Here is a 23509-nt window from a genome sequence, read left to right as displayed (position 1 = left end):
ATCCCCACTACCCCCCTGTACAGTTTTTCTACTGTAAATAAATGAAGAAGAAAAAAAAAGACGGTAATTCTTCCAGCATTGTGACTGCCAACGGCCCTTGGTCCTAGCATAGATTACTTTTTCTTATGACGACTGATGGATAGATGATTCACTTACTGAGACAAATGTATTTGTTGTAAGTCGCTTTGGATAAAGGCGTCTGCTAAATGTCTAAAATGGAAATGTAAAACACAAGGACGAGGACAGCATGGTTTAATATCACAAATTACACCAAGGGAGCGACCCCCCAGCTCCAAAAATAATTACAGCTACTTAATTAGGAAGACTTTCCAACTCTCACACATCTCTCTCTCTGCTCCTCCATGTACGCCAAGAGTTTAGTCCTAGATTCAATATTTACCCTGGGCTACTCTACTTGTACCAGGAGTTTTTATGGCGGACGTTGGGGGGCGCAGGGGGAGTCATATTAATCATTAAATCTGCTTCTCCCATGCAGGTGCAAACCAATTAACAAGCTGGCATTTAGAGGACTTTAATTAATATTTTGTCACAGATGAAATTGGATGTCTGATGTCTAAACGTCTTATCCATGAATAATCAAATATCGAGTGTTGCATAGGCAGCAGAACCCCCCTCTGTTGACAGCTTGTGCTCTGTGGTTCTTCAGGTGTGTGGAATGTACATTGTACATTCATGTGGCTCCATAATGCAACATGAAAGTCATACCTCTGAGGATTTGTTTAAGTTAAGTCTCAATTTGGTTCTGTTTTTTAGTTATATGTTAAGGAAGAGTGAACAGTGAAATGCAATAGAAAATCTGTGTTTAATCTCAGCCATTTTAATCCCATGCAATACCTTTTTCTCAGGTTGTTTCTACCGTGTTATGGCCGACACATCTCCCAAGCTTCCTCGCATCACATCCCTGAGCTCTGAAAGAGTGACATCTTGCAGACATTGTCCTTGATATTGACACAAAGCCTTAATTATAATCCACCCTTATTCTACATCTGGCATCTTACTTTTTTCAGCATCAGTATCAGTATTATTAAATGACTTAAATACATATTAATTCACATTTCACAGTTCTGCATGACTGCAAACATGTACTGTATTGGTAGATGTTTATCAATTATATTGTCCTTGTGGTGCAACCATTCAATCCATTATTTAGAGGAAATGAAGGATGAATACAGTTATGAGACAGCATTGCAGAAACCCAATCAATATTATGATGCCTTGCAAATCTCTGAATCGCTCCAACTTTACATAGCAGTGCTAGTCTGATACCTCAATATACCACAAGCAAACACTGCCTTTAACCATTCTGGCAATTCTGAAAGTGAATGTTTAGGGGTCTATTGCAGTGGATCACATTGTGGATCATATTGTTTCTCCTTGCTCTTGGCCTGATATAGGAAATCACACAGGAGCTGCTGACCTGCCAAGCTAGTACTTGAGTAGGTTTTTTCACCTGCTCTGAATGTTGAAGGTCAAAGGTCAACTGTCACAGAAGCCACAGAGGATCCTCCTGGGTGAGGATCGTGGAGACCTTTCCCTTAAACTAAGACACCATGGCCAGGTTTCACAGGGCTGCCCCCCAGCTGCCCTCAGGCTTGAATGCATCTCTGTGTTTACAGGATTGTGTGGTATTGCTAGCCGCAAATCCCAACCCCTTTCCCTCAGTCAAGAGCCTTTGCTGTCCCCTCATCGTTGATGCTAAAGTAAGCTGGCTGGTGTTCCCTAAAAGTGGTTCACCCAGGCAAACATTCCAGTGGTGTGTTTGTTTCACAGCTAGAAATGTTAGTCATTTTTAAATTATTTAATGTTTGTACAATATAATGACAATTAAAAACATCTTCTCTGTGTTGTTTAATTATGCTGTGTATTGTTATGGTGATGGTGCCTACTCTAAGTGAGCAGAGACCAGAGAGACAATATCTTTCGGAGCATCATTAACTTGCAAAATCTTGCATGATTATTAAGCAGTACAATTAAAGATGGTTGCCAAATTTAAAATCCATCAAATTCCAACCAAGCGGAGGAATGAACAGTATGTGAGACGAAATGCAAAATGATGCCATCTCTGTCTTTGTGCAGTTAAAGGACTTGGGTGTATACCTTCTGTGAACAAACTAACTGCTTTGCTTCTCTGCAATGACACAAAAGACTATACATCCAGGAACAATATAGGAGAGGCATTGCTCATTTGCATGGCGATCAGCATTTGTAAAGCATACATTAAAGACTGATTGGGAATCCACTCAGCCAGAACTAAACTGTGTTTGCTCTATCTACATTTGGAAATAATAAATGTCGGTGGGTTGTAAGAGAGTCTGATTATGTGTGTCTCAGGCAAATTGGCGGTAATGAGTCAAGAGACTGCACTCGTTCACATACATTAAAACAGCGATCATTACGAAATTAGGGCCCAGATTAATCCTGTTAATGACACACCGGCGCTCGTGGGAAAAGATGGCCCCAGATGTCGGGATGCGTCTCTCTCTCTCTCTCTCTCTCTCTCTCTCTCTCTCTCTCTCTCTCTCTCTCTCTCTCTCTCTCTCTCTCTCTCCCTCCCTCCCACTCCCTTTCTGACGGTAAAACAGGGCTGCTCCTGCACAGCATCGCCACTTGAAATGCAAACGAGGGGGCCACAGCCGACTGCTAATGAGAGCAGATCCCAGTGATAAGGAGGGAGAGAGGGAGAGAGGGAGAGGGAGAGGAGAGAAAAGTGAATAAATTAAAAAAGGAGAGATCTGAACTGAGGATAAGAAGCGGCAGCAGGAACTCTGATGTCCCCAATTAGGAGGGATGTCACCCCCTGTCTAGGCTGCAGTAATAAAGCCCTCACTCGGTATTCGGAATCACATGGCTCCAACACTGTTAACATTCTAATGTCTTGGGCGTGCATGGTAACATTAATTACTTGGCCATTTGGATGACTCCTGAATCTCCTTAATGTTTGCCTGCAAATGGAAATCTGAGCTCAGGCTTAGGACTGTTACATTATAAAAGAATAAGTAATATTTACCCAACTAGCAAGCAGTTATGCCTATGCAACTGGTTCAACTTTCCTTATTGGCTGTTTGGATATACTCCCATATAAAGCAAATTATTTGGTGAATTTTAACAAGGATGTGATCCCTTGAAATTGTGTCTTTTCTCTCTTTTTGGGGGCCTCTAGCAGCAAGCCAAAGCTAAAGCCCACTATTTGAGAGAGGCCATGGCACATTTAGATTTCATTACAGGTGTTTTAAATCTATGCAAATCCCCACCAAGCTATTCCTAACAGGCAAATCCAATGATTTAAGGCAATCTCCCAAAACAATTTCCACTAGCATTAAAATGTATGGTTACTTGGAGAATTGTAACCGTCTTGAAAGGCATGTCTGTGCCCAAAAAAATATATCTATCTTGGCTTTTCTCTTTCTTGGTCACACTCTCTCTCTCTCTTTCTCACCATGTCTCTGTGGAACAAACCCTCTTGTTCTGGAGTTGCCACTATATCATACTATATAGGAAATTGTGCAGGAATGGACATTCTTTACATTCAGTGACTCCAAATTGACAACTTTCATCTGGTGGAAGCCACGGCTCCTGTATTGTTTTCAAAGTGTAGTGAACCCAAAAAGGAAAGGGTAAACCCATATTGGTGTGTGTGTGTGTGTGTATGTATTCGTGTGTGTGTGTGTGTGTGTGTGTGTGTGTGTCTGTGTACCAGAGATGTGTTCTATGGGTGGCAATATACAAGAGGAGTCCTAGATAAAGGGGAAAGATTACATTTTTCACCAGTGTTGTGGTGGCAGTGAGAGGCTGAGAAGAGGAGCGAACGTAATGGTTGTATTACTGCACCCGGCGATGCATTATTAATGTTAACGTGATCAAGGCAGGTGGACAAGCCCAGGAGAGATATCGCTGCTTAATGAACAGGCCTCTCTCTCTGGGCGGAATAAGGCCTGGCAGCTGTTAGTGTTGCACTGTGAGGTGTTAGCTCCTGTGCCTTTGTGGGTAAGGTAGCCCCCGTATTTAATTTACAAATAATCTACAGCCGCTCCTAATTGACACTGTTCATAGACCAGCACATGTGTCAGCTCTGTTGTCATGCCCGCTTGCATTTTAAATGAATAAGTTTTGTGCTCCATTTGTTATTTTTTTATAAAACAGACAGAGCATATTGTACCCACATGTATAAGTCAATACATTATTACCCTGATAACTGGTTTTGATACTGTGAGTCTTGTTCTAATATTCATCCTCCTATGGTGAGTTTTTCATAAAGCTTTCATGGCAAAATATGAATTTATGATTGCAGACAGGGCCTGCTATCATATACCTGTGTCTTTAACCTACCAGTATACTAGTAGGCATATAGGCTTCCAATACTTTCATCAATAAATTAAAAGATGTGCCAAGTAAAATATCATGTTGGCAGCTTCCCAGACACATCTTGCAGTGGAGAGAGCTGGATATGTTGCTTGTGCCCATGGAATAGGGTAAGGTCTAGTCAAACAGTGTCAAACACACAGGCATCAGAGCGCTCTCAGACTATTAGGCTCTCTCAGACTTTTCTTTAGTGCAGTAAAGTTATGTATTTTGTATGGAGCCATCACTAACAGGTTATCCCTCACTTTCCGCAAGACCTGTAAACATGAGCCTTAAGTTTGCCCAGTCCCATTAAGAACCAGTGGATGAGGAGACTTTGAGGTTGTCAATAATTGATGTGTCAAACGTACACTATTCATAAATTTTAAAAAAGCTGTGAAAAGTAGGAAGCGTCCAAATCCTGCATAGGCCGTACTGTATGCTCTTTGTGAATAAGGCTGTGATCAGTAGAGGAAGCAGGGCTTTATCTTACAATTATAGGTTGTTTGGGTTTATTTTTTAGATGAAATCATCCTGAGGCAAACATGTAAGGTAAGATACATGGCATATAAATATTGCTGATGCTCTAAGCAATGCTTTTATAGAGGAGAACATGTCAGTGTAATTTGATTTCTTTTTCCATTCTAGAATGGTGCAGGGTCTTGTACTGTATGTCTAATGTGGAGTATGTTTGTAAGTCACACACTGCCCCCTGGTGCACAATGCTGTGATTGCAGGTATAAATCAGTGTCTCTGAATGGCTGGCAGGTGGTTCCTATGGGAAATTCTGCTGCGGAGAACCATTGTAGCTCTGAGAATGCACTGATCTACAGAAAAGCATACTTGTCAGTAATCAAAAAGCAATTTTGAAAGCTTAGAGATGGGCAGAGATGGGTTTTGTCAATGCCATTATTTTCTTTCTGCAAGAGTGCTTTTGTCTGTGTGCTTGCATGAACGTGTGTGCATGACTTAGGGGCAGTATACATAAAGTGGTTTGGTTAGATAACAGATTTTGTGTAATACTATTGAACACCTCAAACGAATCTTCTCAACGTGATGGTATTCTCTCTCAGCATGTGTCAGGTTCATGATGAGAGAAACAAAGATTTAACAGATGCCACTTGTTATTCAAAGAATTCCTCAATAGTCATTTACAATTACAGATTGGGAATACGATGGTTAGTGAAAGCTGTAAAATCAACACTTAAATTCAATCCTTTTGGACACGCAAAATATGACATTTGTCTTTTCTCTTACCTGTGAGATTGTCTTATTGTGTACATTACTTGCAACAGAAGCAACGCGACTTCACTTTAGCGATGGGTATTCCCTGACCCCTACACCTCAAAGTTAAGACTGCCTCTGAGCCCTTCTCTCTCTGCCCAGCACAAGTCTGCCTAGGCCTGGGTCTGGGCTTGGGCATGGGCTTGGGTGGAGGGCACATACACATACACACGATTACACACACACACACACACACACACACACACACACACACACACACACACACACACACACACACACACACACACACACACACACACACACACACACACACACACACACACACTGCCAAAGCTCATTGGGGAGGCCATAGCACCACACAGTACACACACACACACACACATACACACACACACACTGCCAAAGCTCATTGGGGAGGCCATAGCACCACACAGTACACACATACACATTGATTTACTCACTTTCGGCTCTTCTGACAGGTATGACTGGGGTTAATGTAATACTTATGGATGTAGTATAGTTGGGGTTGAGGACGGGATTGGGGTGGGGGAAGGATTTTGGGCTGTGATGCTGCCTGCCGTCTTGGCAAAGCCCCTGCTAACCGGCGGGGCACAGCCCCTCGTCAGGCTGGATTAGCTGCATGTCAGGCTGGAGGAGACAGAAGAGAGGTGGGTTTATATTACACAGGACAAACGCACTGCACCAACCCTGCTTCATACTCACCTCTTCCCTTTTTTACAGGCTTTAGTCATGGGACTGCATGACAGGATTCCAGGACTGGGCAAATGCAAGGAAAATAATGCTGGGATTAGATTTGCAGATCGGTCTTGGAAGCCACCTATGTTATGAATGTAAATGATATGATAATGTATACAGTATGTATTATGATATTACTTTTTGTGAGGAGGGAGCTATGTATGTTGTAGCAGTTGGTCCTCACAGATCAAATGTTCATATGCATAGATATTTCCGCATGTATGTTTCGTGGATACATGTGAGTCTACCTTTAAAACATTCCGAATCAATTTTGCTGTGCAGACATTATAATCACAGGTCATGATAACATCACTTTTCTTGTGATGTTGTTTTGAAGGCTTCATTCAGCATACACTTTGTAATGATCATCAATTCTTTTGCATAAAGGAGTATAACCACTTTAATTGAACAGTCACAATAAGAGCTGCTTTAAGACCACTGAATGACAGGTTATAAAGTGTCAAAATCTTCCACCAGTTGAACAATAGTCCAATTTTTCTCAATTTCCAGTGAAGTGAAAGTCAATGATTTGTTTTAAGTCTGATTAGAGACATTGTTAAGCACTCAATCTCTAACTCAAGCAAACCAAACTGAGGTCTCCTGTAATACCACTGAGCGTAAAGGCTGGGATAATCTCTCAGAACAAAGACTTGTCTAGCAAAAGTTGTCATTACCTTTAAATAGAGGAAAAATAAACATTACAATACAGCAAAGCCTAGAATTGATTGTGGCTTTGGGGAGGGTAACATTGTAGCTTTGCCTGGGGCTGAAGCTTACCTGTGCTTTTATACATACTTTATTCTTACCTGTTTTCTCTCCATGTCTTGGACCTATATGATAGCCTCTGCTCCGATTCCCCAGCCTCAGCAATCTGTTTGAATTCACAAGGTTGTGAATAAAACAAGCCTGTTTCTCTTGCTCAGCTTAGTGTATTATTCAGGGCCTCGCCATTGGTTATGAATTGACAAAGTCCACATAGAGCTATATCCCACACCCGTGTCTGATGGATGGAACCACAGAAACAACACATACTAGACAGGCAAAAAGACAACAGGAATTGCCTGATAGGAAAGAGGAGTGATAGAATAGAAACGTTTGGTGTGGTGATAACCAGGAAATGAAGGTGTATGGTGTGTATGTGTGTTGGGAGTGGACTAATAGCAGAGCCTCTTGTCAATAACCTGTGGTTTGTGGTGTGGAGTGGTCAGCGGTAAGCAGCTCCCCATAGTGAGGCACCGTGGAGAGCTGCCATGCTAACAAAGCCACCGCCACCAGCCTGGTCTCAGGGAAACACTGAGCCTGAATATTTTATGACTCCTCCAAGCACAAAAAGACTACAAAACTGGGCTGGCTCGATTAGAGAGGTGTGCTCAGTGAAGGTCGAGACCCAAAGTAGAAAATAGGCAAAAGGAACACAAAAGCAATCTATATATGTGCAAGCATATCAAAGTGCCAGGGATTTTTGTTTAGGTTTTTTCTCTTGAAAAGAGGGGTTCTTTGTTTTAAAAATGCCTATAATCTAAGTTTAGGGTATAGAATAATGCCTATAATCTAGGTTTAGGGTATAGAATAATGTTTTGTTGAACAACGGATATTTTTTAAAACCTTGCCACTGACATATCCATCTATACACCACTGGAATAGTTTTATTCTTGAATTTGATGAAAATGTACTTTTTTTGTTGGAAAGAACGTGCTAACGTGTTAAATTCACACGGATATTGCAAACCTCATTACACCATAGAAAAAACAACAGTAATGGCGTAAAACCCTACAGGCCCAAAAAAGGGAGGCGTTTAGTTCCGTGTGACTTTTGTGTGCAAATCAGCCCTATCTCCCTGTGCTTCAGTCAGAACTCAAGGGCTGTCTCTGACAAAAGAGAACAGGGTAGCGGTGTCTGAAATTCACGCGTACCTCTCCTCCAATTCCCTCCCTAATCAATATCAAAAGCAACCAAAACGCGGGCGTGAGGTAGAGACACAAAAAAAACAGGCAAAAGCAAACAAATGCCTGTTCAGTGGGGGGGGGGAATTAGAGCTTGGCGCGTCTCCTTTTCTTACCTGTCGTTATCTGCTTTAGCTCTTAATGAGTGCTCCTCTATTCTCGGTCACATCACATTTGTTTTATACAAGTCCCTTTGAACAGCTGAGAGATATTGAGCCCTCTTTGATCATAGAATCCTGAATTTCAAATCAGAAATGAACCTCCCCCATATCTCTTGCTACAGTAGGTCGTCTCCCCATTTTCTGTGACTTATTTTGTTTGTTTACTACACAGCAACCGATGCCAGGAAGAAAAGGGAGAAATGAAAAGAGAAGAGAAAGAAAAGAGAATGAGATGAAGAAAGAAAAAATGAGAGATGTGGGAGCTTTGGAGAAGGGGCCGCGTGGGTTGTGTACATTTTCTTCATTAATGTTTATAAATTTAACAAAGAGAGAGAGTGAAAAAATAAAACAGAAACGTTGCCACAAGATGCTGTGGTACGCCTGCTTTTTTTTTTTTAAGGCAGACATTTTCTAATGATGACCCTTGGCATGCTGTGGCACCTGGGACTTCCCTCAGCATGAGGGAGGCTGATGAAAATTAGCCTATTCTCATTTCAAACAGAATTTGGCCCAGCCCCTGATCACAGTGCTGGGGCCCCTCGTGGTCCTGCGGAGAGAACACGCACCACCAGAAAGATCTCCACCCGGTCGGGGCCCCTCCCCTGGCGATCATCGCGGGAACACACGGTGACATGACTGTGGGACGCGAGGGGTCTGGATGTACTCCGGCTGTTATTCCCTGTTAAAAGATTTAAACCATTGGGGTATGATAGGTCCCTTTGATGTTTGCTAAGCATAGAGCCAGGGAACGAGAGAGACAGAAAGAAGGAGAGAGAGAGAGAGAGAGAGAGAGAGAGAGAGGGAGAGGTGGGGTGAGGTGGTGGGGGCAGGGGGTTGTTACCAGAAGGCAATCGTCTTTTTCGGAGCCACAACCAGGGGAAGGAGGGGGTGTGCTGGGTGGGAGAACCTCTGTCTCAGCGCAGCCACTCCAACAAAGGAAAGATAAAAGCGCAGAGGTTGAGGCAGGGGCCAAGGCTGACTGTGAGGCAGAGATTACTGGCAGAGAGGAGAAGTTGTGGTGTTTCTACCACTCCAGCAACTTTTGCCTTCTTAAATCCCTCTTTGACTTTTATTTTGGTGGTAGAGGGTGTAGTCATTATTGCTGTGTTGCCATTACCATCAATATTCTGCCAATGTTAGTAACATGCTCTCAAAGTAAGAGATTGTGTGTACCTGATACTTTATGGAAAACGTACACCCTACCCTACCTCTCTTTGCTGATTCAGATACAACATAGGATAAACTATTCACCTATCCCAGCTCCTGCCATAGGATAGTCACATCTCAATCAAGAGAAAACCCTGACCTTCATAGCTATTGAAAGGACTTCTTTCCTTTCATTCCTGTTTTTCATTGACTCATTCAGTACTGTACCTGAATTGAGCTTGTCTGTTTTTTCATTGAGTGATTCCCAGGGTGGGTTCAAACTCCCCAGCCTGGTCTGTGTGTGTGCGTGTGTGTGAGTGTGTGTGTGTGTGTGTGTGTGTGTGTGTGCGTGTGTGTGAGTGTGTGTGTGTGAGTGTGTGTGTGTGTGTGTGTGTGTGTGTGTGTGTGTGTGTGTGTGTGTGTGTGTGTGTGTGTGTGTTGTTTCCACTCCTGGTTCAGTGTTTGGGAGACAGATGGAAGCCAGTCTCAGCAAAGGGAATACCAAAGATCTGAAAGCGTTTTAGAAACAATTAAAATCTTTGATGGTTTAATCTGTTCACATCAAAAGCAACAATCCCTCTGTTTGATTTTCTTTTGATGACCGATCCTGCCAATTGTCAGCAAACACAGAGCTCAGTATGCAAAAGGCAGTGTGAGAAGCACTATGGAAATATTAGAAGATAGCAACCCGAGAAAGAAGGAATGAACATCACTTTAATGTCCGTGGTCAGTAATGTAATGATACCATTATTCCTCTACTACTACTGTTCTGCCAGCTGATTTTGGTAAAATCGCCACAATTTAGTTTTTATTGGATTATTGGAATGAAAAGATTTATTTGAATATTAACAGTAAATTATATCAGCACTAACAACTAAATAAAATCAAATATGGTCTATGCCAATTCTGATGAAGAAATCTGCGTTGAAGTGACAAGCTTGTTTTTTTTGTCTGCTGTTCTGTTGAGATTTCATAATCTGTGAATCAAGCATTCAAAAAGTGCTCTGGAGTGTTTTGAAGCTTGTATGAAAGAGGCAGAGACACACATTTGAGTGATTAAACCAGTGACGGATGCATGGCCATGTGTTTTATTTGGCCTAATCTTTTAGTTAAATGTTTGTCTAAAGGGAGTTGCCAAAGAATTTTAAATCCACATAACATTAGAGGATAAAAATCTATCAAACTGCCTAATGAGCGGTATTCTGACCTATTTTCCGTCTTTGTGCATGTTCATTAGGAAGTTAAGCGCAAGAGGGACTTCTTCACAGTCCTCAGGATTAGTTGAGTCAGGAAGGCTTTTTGACATTCTGACAGGGCTCCGCAGGGATCACTCCTCTTCAAGAGATCACTTTCCTCCAGAAACCCAGAGTCTGCCTGCCCCGGACTCCTCTTCTCCACGGGGAGAGGAATTAATTTACACAACTAGCCTTTTAATTGCAGACACCATTCACAGGGAAATCTGCGATACCTTCAAATGTTCACATCCATGCAATTTCAAATCCAGAATGTGAGACAGGTTTTTTCTGTCATATTCTATAATAGGTTGGGTTTTCAAATTAACTGCACTTTCAAAATAGTTTGAACTTTAAAGGAAACAGTGTTTTCACAGCAAGTACTTGGGAAAATATGCATTGTTTTTTAATATTACTGTTCTAATTTACACATCTTTTGTGGAATAGCAAATCACATTCTAGACTGCTTGGGTTTGACGACCCTTATGCTCTTGAGATTTGCACTAGTTTTCAGTTGCGTGGGGTATGTTTACATTCGTCTAAAAGCAGTGTAAATTGAATTCTCCTGTATGTTCCCGACAGTGACTGCAAGTGTAAAGTGGCATGTACAGAGTTGTACACAGCCCTCCTCTGGGACCAAGCCCTCCCGTTTGTTCCATCAAGCCCTGAAATGATGGCTCTCCGAGAGGGAGGAAAATAATCAATAACTCACATGGCATCCAACATCCAGGAAAATTCTGTCTTAAATTAATTTGACAATCGGGATGAAAAAAGAGAGAAACCTCCTCTGGATATCTGTTTGTCTGCCTTGTTCTTCACATGCGGAGAGGAAGAAGTACCAAACGGGGAGTCATTGAATGCAAAGTGCTCGTTTTCTCCAGACTTTTCTGTGAGCACAGCCCACCCCCGACCCCTTGAGGCAAGACCAGCATAAACCCGCAACAGATCAGAAGGTGACATATCAAAAACTGTGTCACAAAAAAGGCAGTAATGGCTGCCAAAGACGTGGCAGCAGTTCTAGTTTTCTAGTGGGCTCTTTTCTATCGCTCCCTTGCCTATTGGGGTTGTAGGGTATCAGAGGGAAGCGCGCTCTCAGGCCTGCCGTCGAGCAGCAGGATTTGATCTTGATGGCTTTGTGACAGTCGGGATGAAGGATGGCGGTTAGTGCTGAACACGAGACTCAGTACTGATCAATGAGACCTCTCAGACAGGCCTATGTGCAGGGGAGTTATGGGATGATGCCTCCATGCTGTTCAAAAGCCCCCCCCTCGTCTTCTCTCTCCTTCTCTCACTGTAACCATCCCTTTCTTTCTCTTCATCCTCCAAAAGCATAAGATGACAAATCCATACACCAGTACATGAGAAATTGGCCTGCTGTCAAGTTTGTCTCTTACTGCATGAGTTGGCTTCCCTTTTTTACTTAATGCTGAGCAAACACCAAGAGCAAAGTCAAAACAATAACTCGATTTCAGAAATCCAGGAAATTCCTTTATCAGAAGAAGTGAGTCCATTAACTTTTTTTACTTCTTGTAACTACTTGGATAAAATGACATTTTGGTAATATTGTGTAGGCCTACAGCGTTGCTCCTTGTGCAATGTACCGGAAAGTTTGAATAGTGGTTAGGTTAGTTTTCCACATCAAGGTCATCGACTTCTATCATGAGAGATAAGGTTCTCATAAAGGTCCTTAAAATGGGACTCGTATTCGGTCAAAGGTTTTTATCAAAGAGCCGTGGAAAAGGCCACAGATGAATCTGGCAAGACCAAAGCATTCCAGCAGGCTACTATGCCATGATAGCAGGTCCCAGGGGTGTGCGACGCGAGGTCGGAGAAGAAGAGACACGTTATGGATCAAATGCCAGAGACCATGTGAAATCAAAGGGAAAGCTGTGCAGCGAGGCACCTTTCCCCATTTAGAGGCAGAGCAGAGGAAGTGGAGGTTTTGTTATGGATGTAATGGAGAGCCAGCCCAGGTCAGGAAGCAATCATCGCTCTGACACGTAGCCCAGCAGGTAGCGGGCCCTGTCCGAGGACACTAGCACTTGGAGAGGTGTCCTTCACATTCACCAATGGAGGCTGGGGGCAAAGGCAAAGTCACAGGCCACTCTTCCGTTGATGACTGTGTAAAGGACCCATAAGAGTGTTTTCTCAAAGCAGAAAATAGGAATTATCAATGTGTAGCACTTTCCATGTCAGTCCGTAACTATCAAACATATATTTTGGAGGTGAAAGTTCATGTACTGTATAGATGTGCATCTGTGGAGGAGCTGTGTTGTGTAAGTATGTCTGTAGATCTGTAGTAAGGATATACTGATTTGAGTTCAGTGGTCACGTACAGTACAGACCAGACAGTAGAGCGAGAGGACAGGTTCCAGACATTAGCTGCCATCCCTGTAGAGAAGCCCCTTAATTAGCAGGGCTAATGAAGAACAGAACTGAGACTAATGTCCCCACTGACCCCTCCCGGGACTGGGCAGCCCTTTTGGCAGGGTGAGAGGGTGGACTTCAACAGCGTTGAACATATTTCCACTGCATAGCCATTAACCCTGACCCAGCTCTCCCCTCAGGCTTACATCTGATGCAGGACTGGACCGGTCTCAGTAGGCAGCTGTACTCAGCACCGGTGGATGTGGGCAAGGGTCTGGGAGGAGTAGCGTATGGCCTCAGTGTGCAAAACCCACTGATTATTCATCCACACTAAAAGGAGCAGAGAGAAATGCTGTGCTATTCATTTTGAGATACAGTGATAAATGCAGAGTTTTTTTCTTCTGAGTTGTTCTATTTAGCGATCAGAAAAAATACTCAGATTCCCTTGCGCTCACATTTAAAGAAGATTTCTGTGAGGACTGGCATTGCATTTATTTTTTAGCAAATTCTAGAAAGGAACATTAGATGCAATGAAATGTCTTGTTAAGATGCACAAAATGTTCGATTTCAAAGATGAGTGAGTCTCAACACAACAAGGGTAGATTTATTTGTTTGTTTTAGCTAACGTGTGTATCAAGATCCCACAGATTGTATTCTGAGGATAGGATGGAATATGATGAAGAAGCTGGAGTTACATCAACAACATGACTCCATTCTGCTTGAACCATGTGATCCCTTGTACAGTACGTACAGTAATCCACTGTGGCACCAGTATGTATGGTCCTACTCTCAACATGATCACATGCAAAGCATAAAAAGTCTTACACCAAAAGCGTATGGAAATGCATGCAAGTCGTATGTGAGCAAGGAGCAATTAATTCCATCATAAAGGATATCTCAGAAGCAAAAGCTATTTTCCCAAAGGAAAGAGATGTATATGCTTCTGCAGATAGGAAAGAATGCTGCTATAGACAGGGCTTCCAGGCTAGCCTCTTATGTGTGTCTATTTGATCAGTCTTGGTTGGAAAAAGGCCAGATAAATATTGTATAAATGAATTTATTGTATAATGTGAGCAATCAAATTAATTAAGGGGTCCACAGCTGTTGGAGGCCAATGTGGCCATGAATTTTTCAGTGCTACCACTTCTCCCTAAGATTTCACGATAAATATTTCTGGAGGTCTTGGATGAATTTTTCATGTCTGAGTGGGGGAGATGAAAGGCGAGCGAGAGATCCAGGGGACGTGCGCACTCCATTGCTGACACACCACAGAGAGGTGCCTCGGCTCCAATCTTTATCAATGACATCCACCCAGCATTATTGCTTTAATTAGCCATTGCTTTGTCAAGGGCCTCATCGTCATTAGGGGTGGGCAACGGAGTGGGAAGGAACCATTTGCTTGCTGGATGATTGGTTAAGGTAGATCTCTATAGTTAGACATATTTGCCTGTCCCCCTCTTTTAATAAAGGAAATGATGTTAATTGTGATCAAATAGAGTAGTAATCTATAAAATTGTTAAGCCCCGCCTACCTATGCCACTGCGACAAAGGCACCTGGAAGCTCTGGGGTGATTGTATTTAGCATAAAGCTTAAGAAACATTACTGCAACACATAACTTTCCTTTACCTTTAGTGTTTCCAACACCTTGATGGTAACAATATAACATAATAGCATCCATCAACTTTTCAGGTCAAAGCTGATCTTCATTTATGCGGACATTATCTATAAAATTGTCACGCAAATAAGTCAGTGATCCATTACTGCATGATAAATAGACCAGAAGTTCAAATGAATTGAATGCCATCCTTATAAGCCAATGTCAAGAACAGAAAATGCATTTTTCAAAAATTCTGATAGCTTTGCAAGTTACACACATTGTAATGGAGGTCATGAGTTTGCATGCCATCTTTTATGTTCACAGCTTGTGCTGTAGTGCTGTATCAGAGAAATACTCCCTCCCCTTTCCCCCATTTCTCATTCAGGGAGGAAGCCGAGGTAACTAATTCAGGAGAAAAAACATCTGGCAGAAGGGCAATACAACAACAATATTCCACCTGGGACACCTTCCCCTATCACATTTTTCAGAGCCCCAACCATTTCAAATAGCTACCCACACGTTGAGGCTTGCAAACAATAACAACAATAATTAGTTCTGCATTAAATCATTTTGCCTGATTCCCTTATCTTTTCAGTGTATCCACTTTTTATAATGATACTATTTTTCAAGTAGTAGCAATGTCAACAGATGGGGGGGAAAGGTATAAACTAGAGATGAGATCTGAAGTACAAAGGCGAAAATCTGAGCTCCCCAGTGAAAATGCACTCTGAAAAGGCCACACAGCACCCTCTCGCTAATTGAGATCAATCTCCGTGCAAATTGCTGGGGTGTCCCAGCACCAACGAATAGATTCCCGAGAGATGCTACATATGAATTAACACTAGTTAATATTAATTAAAGCCTTCTGGACAGTGAGTTTGACCTGCTTAAATACAAAGTTACCCCAAAGGAATGAGTCATGTGTAGTCCTCAAGACAAGCCATGCTAAAACCATGCCTATTCAAACTCAATAGAGAATTTGCAATGTTATGCATCATTAATGAGAAAACTGCTTTGTTCATGGGCATGCCATATGTTATTCTTATCGGATTGTCCTTATTGTAAAGAAAAGGAAGGTACAAAGCAATAAGCAGTTCGGGGTACTGCAGCTTGCAATTACATAAGATGAGTATAAATTGTCCCTGCCAGCACACTGACATAAAAAAAAAAGAGGTTTAGAGATTAAATCCTGCTGCAAATACTGCAGGCTGTATTTAGACTGATTCTATTTAATTTAGTAAGAACCTTCATTGTTAAAGCAGCTTCATCATGAATGTCATGCTCTAATGGGGCCTGTCCAACGGTAGGCTGTTGCTTGTTTATTTGTTTGTTTGTTTGTTTGTTTTTAATCCCTTTATCGAATGGAAAAACAGCTTCTCTTTCCCAATAGCTTGGCTCAACACTTTGGTGGACCAATTATTTAAGTCCTGTATATTCTCACCGATCAATGCATTCACTTCAAAGCGATGGGAAACGCTTGCATCCAAAGTAGATTGATCAGTTCTAATACAAGTCATTAACATACAAGTTGTTAACAAGTAAGGCCTCTGTACTGTATCTTGGAATCAAGTGAGGCATCGATGCAGCCAGTCCAGGACTGTTAACGTTTTAAAACCTTGAGCACGCGCTCTTCTACTGCAGAATAGGATCAACCACCATTAAACCGCTCTCTCCTTCCCTCTGTATTCCCATCTCTCTCTCTCTCTCTCTCTCTCTCTCTCTCTCTACTCAACATTGCCACTTAGCTTCAAGCCTGTGCTACGGCATGAGACCACTGGTATACTTTACTGATGATAAATTTATAAGCCAAACTGGGGGAAAAGTATTAAACAACCTTGTGAATAGCCGGGGTTCACTTTACCAAGGCGGCGTATCCTTTTCATCAACAAAAATAACTCTTCAAAGGCAGTAAAAGCATGCTTAGAAAGTAAAAGGCCATTTTAGCAGACGAGGCGAGTGCTGGGAGGAGTGGAGAGAGAAACAATCCAGTCTACGACTTCGATAGTCTACAATCCCCCCCCCACCACCACCCTCTCCCCTCCCACCTCTTCCACCCCCTCCAAAATAAAAGCTAAATCAAGCCTTTGAAAAACATACAGTGTGTTAAATAATGCAGGGTTTAGTGGGCTTGAATAGCTTCTTTAGCATAGAAATATGCAATCTCCTGATATAAGATCAGTCCCTGAGGGGACTCCCTCACCATCTTCTTTATGGGCTATGCTGGTGTGTAGCTTAACCTCACATCCATAATCTGGGATGCTCATTGAGATGTACTGTACATACCTGCATGATTACGTCAAACAGACCTGCACACTATTGATATGTGTTATACATTATATCTAAGTTTTAGAAACAGATTATGTACTTTAAGCCTTTTCCCAACATTGAAGAAGAAAAAGCATTGGTTTAAACTTGTGTGTACACCATGAACCAATAAATTAAGTGCAACAAAATAAGTTTTTGCAGCAAAGCAATTATTGCAGTTGACTAGCATCTTTACTGAGGTTGTAGACTAACACGGGGTTGTAAATATTTAACCATCTTTGCACCCTACACACATTCATATTTCATCAGGTTTTTCATGCAGTTTATTCTCAAAGCAAAGTGTTGGACTGCATAATTATTTCAGTTTAGCATTTTTTCCGACCTATTACTTCCATAAATACAAGAATTTGAGTTATAGCTCCTCAGAGGGCTAATTTAAGAAAAGCATGCATTAATTAATACAACCTAGATGGAAAAGAAATCCCTAAATAAGCTGTTGGTGAATATCAATGATGATTTCTCTCTTCAAAGGAAATGCGGACAATTATTGGAGGAAGCAGTGTTTTTATTATCATTATTTTTTCCAGCAGATATGTTCTTTCTCAAGGCAAGAAGGTATCTCTCCCTGGACACCTCAAAAGAATAATGTGTCCATCAGTCAGGCTGAGCTCAGAGGTGAGCTCAGCCTCATTGCAGAGGTAGAGTAAGAAGGGCCTCTGGAAGACTCTTCCCAGATATTTCCTAGCTCATCTGTGGGATTAATCAAAGGCAGTGATGCATATTGAAATCTTTCTTTGTGTGTTAAACAACACAATGTCTGTCTGTGTCTTTAAATCTTGTGTTTTGTGTCCACCCTTTTGTGGTGTGTGTATTGTACCTATTCTTGATCTCTGAATACAATGTCTGGAATAATGAAATAAATATCGAACTGTTTAATATTTCAGTGGCAACTAGGAGTAAAGTGGAAGTGTTTTTCTGCCAAACCTTGTTTTTTTTTCTCTCTCTTCACAAATGCATTGTGTGCACTGGCTAGCCCAATCCATCACTCCACGTCTGGCGGGAGAAAAAGCACTTTCCCAGGATGGGTGTTTTTTATTTCTGCCAGCGCTGCTGTTTCCGTGGGCACCCGTGAGACCTTGCTGATGGACACTCCGGTCATCACAGGCGGGGAGTTGGGGGACTCTTCCAACCTCCTATCCCCCTTCCCACACCTCCTCCACCCCAGCCTCCTGTGTCCCCCCACTCCATTTCACTCACCTCGTGTGTTTTACCAGCACCTTACTATGTCCCAACAGTGTTGTGCACTCCCATGTGACAATGATGACTGCATGCCCTAGTCCTGTCTTGTAACGTGGCTAGGTCACCGGAGACAAGACACGGCACAGAGCTGCGATGGCTGTCATGCCTAGCAGGTCATTAAAGAGCGACAGTAAGGGGACAGTAATTAACAGAACATATGAGAGCAATGACAAGTCACAAGTACCAGGTCATTAAGGGCAAGATGAGAATTACAAATTACAGGTAAGAGCAACAAGGATAGTCAAATTGTAGCATGTCATCAAAGATTCATGACGTACATGTTTTCACAACAGACAGCCTTGGTTTATTGCATATGATTTGCATGTTTTCCATACTGAGGTTGTTCTCATATTGGTGTGATACGGGGGTGGGGCATTTCAGGAGACAATTCACACTGTTACATTAAGCGTCTGTGCTAGTTTGCTTTGCAACTTGAGAGGAAGGGGAAGATGGGGGTTGTGTGTGTGCATATGTGCTCAGAACAATTATGTTGCAGTAAATCTATTCAAATTGAAGTCTGCTCCAGATTTACACCGACAAACTGAGATTTGATTTCCAAAATGCTCTCTCGTCTTCTTCTACACAAAGAAGCCAGCGGGGAGAGGGAGCAATCGCTGGAGAGAAGTGGGCTGGAAGGCAAATCTAGGTGATGCGTATGTTCTTAGAGCGCCCCTGGGTCTATCTTCGGTAGGTAGGATCTGACAAAGAGATCTGTAAGGGAAAAAAATCCTCCACTCTGCTTGAGCATGGGAAATTAAGCCCAGATAAAGATTCACTCTTAAACATACTCCCTTCTCTCTTTTTCCCTCTCCACAGTGGCAAAAGAAATTACCCATTGTACCATTAGATAAACCCAAACACTCCTCTTGATAAGACCTCTAGGTCCTCGTGCGGTCCCAGCTTTGGGTCCCTCGGGTGTTTGTTCAAAGGGAGAACTCTGTGGAGCCTCCAGGGGATGTTTAACTCATTGCAATGGCAAGTATTTGGAGAGAATTCGACAAGTTTGACGCTGTCAGACCTAGAATCCAACTGTCAGATAGCATTAGGTTTCAGAGGCCTCTGATAGGGAGTAATGACCTATTGCATTATTTTTGACAAACTCACTACCGGTGAGTACTAGGACATAAGGCTACTGCTTTTAATTACCTATTTTCATATTTTTTTGGGAGGAAATCAGCAGAGGATACATCAATAAAGTGATAATGAACCCTTTGTGTGGAATTCCATATTCAGAAATGACAATCAGCAAACAAGTTAGCATATATTGTGAGATATAATATTCCTTGGATAAGATTGCATATTATCATGCACTGCAGAAATATCAACAGTATATCTGAGTATTCTTGAGTGTATCTGAAAAGAAACCTACCAATACATTGAAATGATATATTGTGATAGCATACACTCCTAGTACTATATTTGGTAAAAGGAACTAGTATATAAAGCAGGTATTACAGTGAGACATTTAAGTTGAGTTACACTCTGAAGAAGGTCTTTTGACCAAAATGTCGCAGTGGGCTACTTAAATTAAACGCAGTGGGCTACTTACAAAATTGCTTGCAAATTACCAGCTAAATTGATGTAACTTTGTCTTGCTACAAGTTTCGGTCATGGCCCAAGTATAAACCACTGCCCTGGTAACAATGTATTCTACTTGCAACGAAGAGATTAGTTATCCAAGTACTGTTCGCGGTCTAACCTGGCTTTCATTGGATGCACCTGCGCAGCACTGCTAATGGTTTAATGGCTAATGGTGTATTCTCACCCACAGCAGGTGAGATTAAATGATCACGAGTGCTGCGCAGGTGCATCCAATTAAAGCCTGGTTAGACCCAGGCAAATTGACATTGCAATTAGGTTTATACTTAATGGTGCAATCTGGGATTGGTACTTCAATTGTTTGACTTTTAAATTAATGATACCATTGATTCTTGAAGAATATAACTTATAAATGCCTAATGAGCTCAGTTCAACTGTCTTCCCCATCAGAATCCACAATATATGCTTGTTTTACTTTTTTGTAAACAATGTAATTGTAAACAAACACTGTATAGCTTTAAAACATGGTTAAAACTATTATTTTGGGCTCCTAGGTGGTCAGTCCTTGCATCCAAAGCTCTGAGAGTGGTTACATTTCTCCAGCCACATCCCTCAGCTGTTTACCAAGATAAGTGTTGGAGAAACTGCTTTGTTGTTGTTTGAATCCCAGATCCCACACACTGCTCTCATAATAAACAGAGGAACTTAAGGCAAAACATGTACATTGCAAATGGCCAGGTGACTTTTGTAAGTAAGCAGTGTTGCATGGAGTTTTTCTTAACAGTTCTACTTCATTTGCAACTGCAGTGACAATATCAGGTGTGCAAATAGTTTATTTATTCAAATTGGAGTGAGATTAAATATTATAATACAACTGAGAACTTTTAAATATCAAGAAAGCATTTGATCAGAATGTAATACATCCATAAAAAGTGACCAATTAGTAATTACTTAGATAAAATTAGCTGAAGATAGTTAGAATGTACAATTTGTTCAGCCAGGTTTATGTCAGTAGTCACTCCAAATTTGGGGTTTGAGCGCCCTCTAGCTTTTGTTTTGAAAGAAGAAATGCACTGTTGATAAGTGCTAAAGAAATGTCTGTTAGACAGCTACTGATTATTATTTCAAATAGGCCTAATAAATTGTCTCATGATATGACCATGACCAAAGACTTCTCTAAAATGCGTCACAGCAACAAGATTTAGCTTGGCATTCAAGCTGAAAGAGAACTCGGGGGGGCGGGGGGGGGACATAGCCCACTAACCAGAACGGCCAACAGCTCGATAATGCTGTGATTTTAGTGCTGAATAATTCATTTGGAAAATGTGAAAGTTTAAGAAGCAGTGGAGCACGCTTGAAAGTTGTTGCTTTTTTACAGGTCGCCCTGTTTGGACTGAAACTGTTTTTCATTGTTCTCCCTTTTTCTTGCACTGTTACAGCTGCTGTTTTTTCCACCTGGAGTTGTGTTGACCTTCTGCAAGGCAGCCACGTAGTTAAAGAAGTCAATTTTCAAGGCCCTTGTAGCTCAAATCAAAACTACATTATAGATTTTACCTCGAGGGGAACCTGGGGCTCACAAGGTCCTTGGCAATTTTACCTGTGGAAGAAGCTAAAAGGATTGGAATCTCTTAGGATGGGTGAGGGGGGGGCAGGGGGGATACATACATACTCCAGGACCCGAACTCTAATCTTCCTGTGCCAGGTAGGGGGCAAAGCAGAGCAAAAATGGAGATTTAGAAATGCTTCAATGGCAGTGAACCCCAAACGTCAGGGCCTGCACCTCTGGGAGTGAAGGTGGAGAAATCTAACAATCTGGGAATGGAGAAGTGGTTTGAGTTTGTCTCAAAGGGATTAACAAGGGGAGTTTGCTTCAACCCACCCTGCAAAAGAATAGGAGCCTCCAAAGAATACATTTAACAGTTATTAGAGACAACACCCCATTCCCCACACCCTCTGAAACCATGTGTACTAACAAGACAGACCAAGGGGGTCAAAGATGCAGACAGACCGCAGGACATCTGTCACTTTATCACTACAGTCTCCCTAATAAGTGACAAGGCTTCCATGCCCGTGGGCACGGGGTGGGGAGGGGGCAGTGAGTCGGAGCAGTGGCAGGGCGACACAGCCGCCAAAGTCGTGCGATGCCCTTTTTCTAAACAAGTTGTCCCAATTACAGCCAATCAGTGGCGATCTGCACCCTCAACGATCAGGCCGTGCGGCAGACATCAAAGCTGCCCATGTGAGGCTCTCCAGTAATTAGTGGACTTAGTTCACAGACTTCACAGTTTCATCACCAAATGTTTTTAAAATACAGTACGTCTTAATTTGAAGAGGCAGGGGGGTGCTGGGTTTCACACAGAGAGAGAAAGATGCCCTACAGAAATCATTAAAACATAATTACAGCTCATCAGCTGTGCAAGTGCTTGCCATCACTGGAGATCTGCTCCTTTCCTCCGTGCAGCAACAAAATAACAGCCTTATCCAAATTCTCCTTCAAAATTAAGCCTTACCCACTTTCACCATACCCATTTAAGCCTACCGTCAAAATCCCGATCATACCTATACAACTATACACCTCACTCAGGTTATTTGAGGTGGTAAATTTGGCTCACCCTGCAGAAAACTCGGGAAATTGTATTATCTTATAAAAACAGTACATAGCTAGGTCCATTTGGCTACCTTTAGCATGTCAGCACTCCACATCTTCCATATAAACCCCTTCACACACATATTCCTATACAAACATAATGTCAAGGGCAAACAGGTGTACAATCTCAGACCCCATCAAATCACATCCCATAGTAAGCAGTCAGAGATTTTCTCTATGCATGCCATGTCGTTAAAGCAATAACATTGTCTCCATGGCAGACATGTCAACCTCTATATAGCCGGTATAATGGCGAGCCACAGACTGATCTGCCAGTGAACCTTAACATTTGACATGCTGTCTCTGTCCCCAGGCCACACAGTGAGTTGATGTCCATTGGTATGGTGACGGCCACATCACAAATATGGATGGCAGTCGTCTTGAATGAGGGAGAGCACATTGGATGTTTGTGACCAAGGATGAGGCTACTCCTTGATTCCAAGGAAATAATGATGTTCTTCCAACAGGGGGCTGGACTCTGGGCACTGTGCTTTCCTGGTCAACCTGATGGGAGAGTCCTACTGTAACAACCACACTGTCGGCTCAGTTCAGAGTCATCCACCCACCTCTTCCTCCTCCACAACAGTCGCCTGAGGAGGCATGGCAAGGATTAACCCTTCCTGGCCTGGGACAAACACCAAATGATCCTCTGGCAAGTTTGGTACAAGCATTATAGCATCTAGGATATCCACCAACACTGCTGACCCATATAGCCATATGGTGTTCGATAAAAGTGGTTCCTGAGAGTCAACTAGAAAATACCAAAAAATGTTACCTTGTAGTGTTGACTGTGGAAAGAATAGTTTAAAACTATATATTTGGGGGGGTTTAGTGGCGTAGCACACTAATGTGCATGCCACGTAATCGCAAGGTTCCTAGTTCGATTCCGACCCTCGACCTATCTTGCATGTCATCCCTCCTCTCTCTCAACCATCCTTCCTCTCATTATCTA

Source organism: Argentina silus (genome assembly GCF_951799395.1).
Source record: "Argentina silus genome assembly, chromosome: 6".
Lineage (NCBI taxonomy): Eukaryota > Metazoa > Chordata > Actinopteri > Argentiniformes > Argentinidae > Argentina > Argentina silus.
This window is presented reverse-complemented; position numbering follows the sequence as displayed.